Here is a 7,276-nt window from a genome sequence, read left to right on the forward strand (position 1 = left end):
ATAAAGTTAATTAATTTACATAAATATAACCAAAATATTACAAAATCGATCAGAGCATATTTAATTCACAACTTTGTTTACATGCCAACATATTTATTACAACAAAATACATACATTGTAAATTACTTCTGATCTGATCTTCTGGGGGAAGTATGTTATCTCTGCAAAACCTAATTATGATATTCCTGCTTTTTGGTACATACGTGTGAAACACTCACACGCTAAGTCACAGACTTAGTGAGGCATATAATATGATAATGCATTTCCTAAATCATGAACATGCAACCCATTATTTCATATGCAATCACAACCATCAAATCACTATTCAAACATATCATATACGATCAATCATTCACAAAGAATAACATGGAATCTTATAAGAAATTAAATTCTTTTTATATCTTTTATGTTCCCACGTATATTACTGAGAACTTAAGGTATGTGAGTGCACTGAGGTTGTGTACATATGCTGTCACCACAACTCGTATAATTTTCCACTAAGTGGCATATAAAATTTATCCCGAAAGATCTCATATATGTCCCAAAGGACCTCGTATATGTCCCGAAGGACCTCGTAGAACCCTTGACTCTTGGCATGCCAACTATACCCACAACTCTCATATCACATAACATGGGCTTAAATATGTATATGTTTCATATGTCCATATAATCACTAATTCATCACATATTCATATACTTATATAACTCATATCATTTCTCATGTAATCACATATGTCTTATCTCGTAACATATATCATATGTGCATATAATCATTTATCTCATACCATATAGCTTATGTTTTTCCTTTATGTTCATATGAATAGCATAGCATATATTAAAACATATAAACATATATCACTTATGCATGTACTCATAATGATCATAACATATGCTTGTTTATAACTATTGAACCAAGAAATTTAAACTTAGGAAATAGACTTGTCCCAAGTCTTGTTTCCAATAAACAATATTGATACTATAGTATGCACTCACCTTAGCCTCACTTAGTCCAATTCAACTTCTATAAATCGTTATCCCTCGATCGATCGATCTTAACTCTTTGACTGTTCCGAACTTGATTATGTTTGATATCTACACCAATGTACATTCAATACGGATATTAGAATTCTAAACCTTATTAATAAATCATCAATAATCTGAACTAAAAGAAGTACGAATTTCACATTTTCACTTTGAGTAGTATCGGTACCAAAGGTATGGTACCGATACTTCCCTAGCTGTGGTATTGATACCGAGCCTTGGTATCGATACCCTTTCCCGATTATGGAATCCTTATTTTAAAATGGTATCAATACTTGCCTTATGGTATCGGAACCCTTGGTATCGATACTCCTTGAATAACTTATCCAGTTTTGGCTTATGGTATCGATATTGTTCAACCAGTATCAATACCCAACTCCAAATATCACCGTTAACCTTTGAAGTATCGGTACTGGATGAATCAATACTGATACTCCTAGCCCAGAAATTACTCCTTAAACCTGAAAATTTACTATTACTCACTTAACCCTTCTATTTGAACTTCCTTCTTGCCACTAAACTTAACTTCTCTTACTCAAATCATTTTATATCCATATAAAACATCATTATCTTCATATCTCATCCAATATCTTAAAACCAAGAATCTTACTAACTTTACAACATGTTCTAATTTCATTTATAATACTTTATACTACTTGCTTTAACTGATGACAAGTCAAATTTAGTATTAATCTTTACTTACTATCTCTTTTCCAAGATTTCACTTATAAAACTCTTATCTTCAATCTCTCTTAACTCATACATCTTGGAGTTTTAAACCACTTTAAACTTTCCTTAAGCTTTCCTAACCCAACAAGAATCAAAACCAATATTTAATTGCAAGAAATAACTAGCTGAAATTTAGCTCACCTTAGATAGGAGCTCACGTTGAGAGGAGGAAGAAGAGTGGAGATAGTTATGGATATTTTCCTTTTTCCCCCTTTTTAAGCTCGACATGTATATATCCTCACCATAACAAATTTTTAATTATTTTCCTTGTCAAATGATCATTTTTCCCTTCCATTCCTCATTCTTTGTTATTCAGTCCTACATAAAAATATTCCTCTTAAGTCCTGAACTTTTAAATTTATCTAATTTAGTTACTAAATTCTAGAATTTTACAATTTAGTCATTAACCTGATATTTGGGATGTTACAATCTCAACACCATTGAGATGAACATTACTGAAATTATTTCATATCTTCGTCCCAACGCCTCCCACTGCGGCCATGGTCGTGGTTGAAAATAAATCCGGGGAGCTCTCTATACCTTCTCTCGTACTTTAATTTTATGTTTTGGGACAAAACGCCTTAAGTGAGAGGTAGTAGAGTCTATGTTGAATTTTTAATTTGTGTATCTCTATGTTTTGATGCTAGTATGTGTTGATTGGATTTGTGGAAAGTTCCATTTAATTTTTTGTCCTGTTGAATGTTTTTGGAATGCCATGATTATTTGGGAACATATAATTATTTAGGTTAAGATATTCTTGATAGTGGATAGCATGAATTAAGATCAAGTTGGATTTATTGTGATATTCCATGATTTTTTGGTTGAAATATGCTTAACTCAATGCATGAAAATAATTTGGTGAGATTTGAGCCTTTACGAGCATATCATTTTGCTCTCATTTTGTTGGATTAAGTGTGTCGAATTTGACATTGGTATTCTAGAACCTGTATTTTAAATACTGTGAGATTACACACGAACATGATGCTTAAAAATGATTTGGGCATCTTAGGATTAACAATTTCGTTTTCCCTACTAAAATTGCCTACCTATGCATTTTCCCCTAGTTAACCGCTCTTGAGCCTATTTCCATTCTCTGTTTTCACCATATTCATAAACCTGAGCCTTTTTATTTTATCATTCTTTTCTACCCTTTTCAGGACAAGTGAACAATTTATCTGGTGTATGCTCCATGAACAGAAGATTTTTTTGTATGATGTGATGTTCAAAAGAGAAAAAAAAGTTATTATTTCATTTTTCGAAAAAAGGAAAAAAAAAGAAAAGAAAATAGAAAGAGGCATGAGAAAAAATGGAAAAACAAAGCAACAACACAAGTGCAGAAAAATCAAATTCAATTTGAAAGGAAAGGTGTTGTTTGATGGTATTATGTCTTTTATTTTGTTGTTCTTAGTCGATTGATGGCGTATTACTTATTATTTGTAGTTTCTTGTCTTGAATTTTTAGCCATATATTTAGCCTTATTCCAACTTTACATAATCCCCATTACAACCAATAAAAGACCCTTTGATTTATGCATCTTGTTCTTATTAGTAGTGGAGATTGGTTTTACTTGCAGGCTTATGGTAATATCTTGTTGGTTCTGACATTGAGGGTTTTTATACCCTAAACATTGAGTTCTTTGAGTGAATCCCGATAAGGTGTTGAGTTATATGGCATTGAGATTGATGAATGAATGGATGTTACAATTGTATTTAACTTGTTCCAATTGGTGTTGTTCAATTGATTGGCATCTTGACTTGGATGATTATTGTGGTCTCTACCTTGTTTCCTCGAATATGATACTTGACAAAGAAAGGTAAATGAAATTTTTACTGATTTGATTATATCATACTTAAGGAAAAGCATGAGATAAGTGAGGGGGAATTTTATGAGTGTTCTAAATCGATAATATTTTCTTGTTAAATCTTCGATCTTATAGATTTATTGTTGTTGATTTGGTTGTATTATGCTTATTTTCGTGCAGGATCTTACTTTCAGAATTAGCAATAAAAGGGCATTCTGCATTTTTATTATTATTTGGTCACGACTAAAGACATAGACACGACTTTGGGCATGACACAGTTTGACGTGGTAGATTCTATAAGGTCCGTCAGCAGTAGTTTTCTAGAAGATCTAGTCAGCACCTTCTAGAAGGTGGACGAGCAGAGATATCTAAGCAGATTTATTTTTAATTTTAAAGTTTGAATTTGGAAAAACATTTGGAATTATCTTTAGGATTATTTTTCTTTTAATTTATATGTTTATCTCTAGGATTTTAGATGCTATAAATACCCTCTTGGGGTAAGCCTAAATTCACAACTCAAATTTCATTCTTCTTCTTATTTCTAGTTTTATAATTTTCTCATAAGCCGAGGGCTTAAGTAATGACTCAATTCCAACGTGAAAATTGAAAAGCACTTGAATAACTTTGTAATTTCTCTCTCAATCTCTACGCTTATTTCCAAAAATCAAAACAGTTTCAAAATTGAAGATTGACTTGGGTCAAGATATTGTTGTGATTAAATGTGTGGGAGGAAGGATCAGGTTATTGAAAGCACATTCGACTTCATGGGAACACATTTGGTGAGATTTCCTTGCTAATAGGGAATTGAGATCGAAATTAGTAGTTATTGAAACAACAATCTGAGTTGGTCTTCACGAACTTAAACGGTTATTGATCTATGACAATTGATGTTGATCAGATCAATTTTCGTAGTCGGAATCAAAGATTGCCTTGGGTATTTGGTATACAAAGTAGAGTCACGAGGATTACCCCTGTAGACAATGTAACCGACGTGAATCCCGAAGGGAAAATCTAATTCGATAATAAAGGAAATTGAGTCAAAGCGAGGCTTGAGGCTATTTTTATTATATTTATTTTCAACTTTACATTATTTATTTTCTTTATTTTTACTTTAAATCGCTTTTCATTATTTAATCATTTTACTACCCCTTTTTATCTAATGCATATTGTCACGCCCTCAAAACCTTCAAGCCAAACTGTCGGAATATCAGAGTTAAGGTCTGATGGGTCGTGCGACCTTAGACGCTTCTTGACACTTCTTGGTCTTCTCTGCGACTAAGTAAGCCTTACCCAAGCCTAATGATCATGCAAACTCACCAAGGTTGGAACCAAGCCCTCAAGGCTTCTAGGATTGTGGAAGCTTTAACACCAACATGGCTACTCCAAGCCACCAAGGTTGGACTATCATGTGGAAGTGAAAACACAAGTGTGGTTACTCCTGGCCACCAAGAAAGGCAACAACACAAAGAGAATAAAGAACAAAGAACTCTGAAAGTAGAGTAAATGTCTCAGAGCTTTATTACTCTCCAAAGAGAATAAATGGAATGAATTCTTACAAATGAGGAGGAGAGACTCTCTATTTATAGTTGAGCTCCCTCTCAATCAATGGCTCGGATCGTTTTACATCAACGACTAAGATCTACCCAATTAATAACAAATCCCCTAAATCAAGGAATTACAACCAAATCCTACCTAATTACATCCATTAGTAGGATTCTTTCCTTGGATATGTGCTTACACTGAATATGGTAAGATTCTCCCACAATATCTTCCTGATTTTGCTATCTCTTGTCATATTTACCGAGCTTTTGTGATCATCTTCGGATATGGTGCCACTTTCCTTTTCTGCACGGCCAATGTGAACGGGCTCCACAGTATTCTCCAAGTGATGGCTAAGTCTAGTGGCCTTGGTAAGTCCGATACTCTATCTTGAACCTCCCTGTCGGACACTTGCACCAATGTCTCAGACCCAAGTTGATAGCATATGACAATATCGTCTGGTCAAGGCAATTGAAACAAAATTTGGAAATTTTCTAAGTCCCTGTGGATGGACCCTTACTTCTCTTTACTACGTATTTTCTTTATTTATTAATTGAGAAGAAAGAATTTATTTTGACACCAAAACGACAGTTGTCAATCAGCTCGTTATACCATCCACCTCTCGTTTTAAACAAGAGGGTATGAATGGAATATGTTGATATTATGACTATAAAATATTTTTATTGAAAAGTTAATTTGTATTTTTTATCACATGTGGAAAACATACTACTACTAATTTATTTATTTATTTTTAAATATATCATTTTTAAATTGCGTTTAACAATAATAGATGCATTCAGTTTTTATTATTTAATAAAATATTTCATCTTATATGATTAATGTAACATTATATAGTGATTAAGGTCGATCTAGAATGGTTGGTAGGGGTCATGATCACCAAAATTGGTAAAATTTTGTACAAATTCCTTTATATTTTACAAAATTATAGGTTCATACGAGATAAAATTGTATTTGTCCCTTAAATAGATAAAAATTATAAAATATAATATAATCATAAATTTATATTTTAACTCCTATAAAATTTTTGACTTCTAAAAGAATGGTTAGTGTCGAAACGTCTTTAAAACTCGAATTCCTTTAAAGGGATTCAATGATTTGGGATTTTTTTAAAATTTTAAAAAATATATATAATTCGAGGAGTCACCGTCAATTTTTATTTATGATGTAATGGGATCACCCAAAAGCTTGCCATTTTAATAAAATTCATTTTTATGGGAAAATATCAAAATAATAATGTGTGGTATTCTTAAACAAAAAACGAGTTTGAGAGTACGAATACTGTGATAAAGGATTAGCACCCAACAACGCTTAATAATATTATTCAATTATTTAAATAATGAATATAAATTATTCATATTTATTAATTATAAACTGATTTAAAAATAGAATTTTAGTTCATCTTCCTAAAAGAGGTAAATAATGCTTTCATAACTTCAATTTTGTCATAATTACAAATTATACACCAAATTAACACTTAATAATAGTAATTTTAACCACAAATCTTTTATGATTTTATAAAATTCACTTTCACAAAAATAGTTTCCGATTTAGTTTTAAAAACGAATTTTCCAAAATTTGACTTGCTTACTTAATAACTATATTTAATTATCAATAACTACCCAGCATTAAGCCACGGTGTTACACATACACTATTTTTGTGTTTGATATAAGACTGTAAATAAGACGATACAAATAGTGAGCTATTTGAACTCAACATAGTCAAAGCTTGATAAATACTCGATTCGAGTTCTTAACGAGCCGAAACGAGCTACTTGATACTCGACTCAAAAAGTTCGCGAGCAACTTCAAAAAATAATATATTAGGGAGATGGATGCAAAAACATTGAGATTCAGAGATGAACATAAGATTTTATGTTAGGTTTTAAAATTTCAGAAATGAACTAATTTATAGAATTCTAGAAGAACGAAAACATATTTTCAATAGAAAATACATAAATATATATATATATATAATATAATAATTTTAAATTTTTGGAGGATGATTGCCCTCAGCCGCCCACTCTATCCATCCTGTTGAGACTATTTTACTAATTTTAGATATTTGACAACATTATCTTTATTATATTCCATAGTTTTGTTATGCATAACATTTAGATATATACTAGTAATATAGATTGTGTAATT

This window comes from Hibiscus syriacus, unplaced genomic scaffold (assembly GCF_006381635.1).
Source record: "Hibiscus syriacus cultivar Baekdansim isolate YM2019G1 unplaced genomic scaffold, ASM638163v2 tig00110445_pilon, whole genome shotgun sequence".
NCBI lineage: Eukaryota > Viridiplantae > Streptophyta > Magnoliopsida > Malvales > Malvaceae > Hibiscus > Hibiscus syriacus.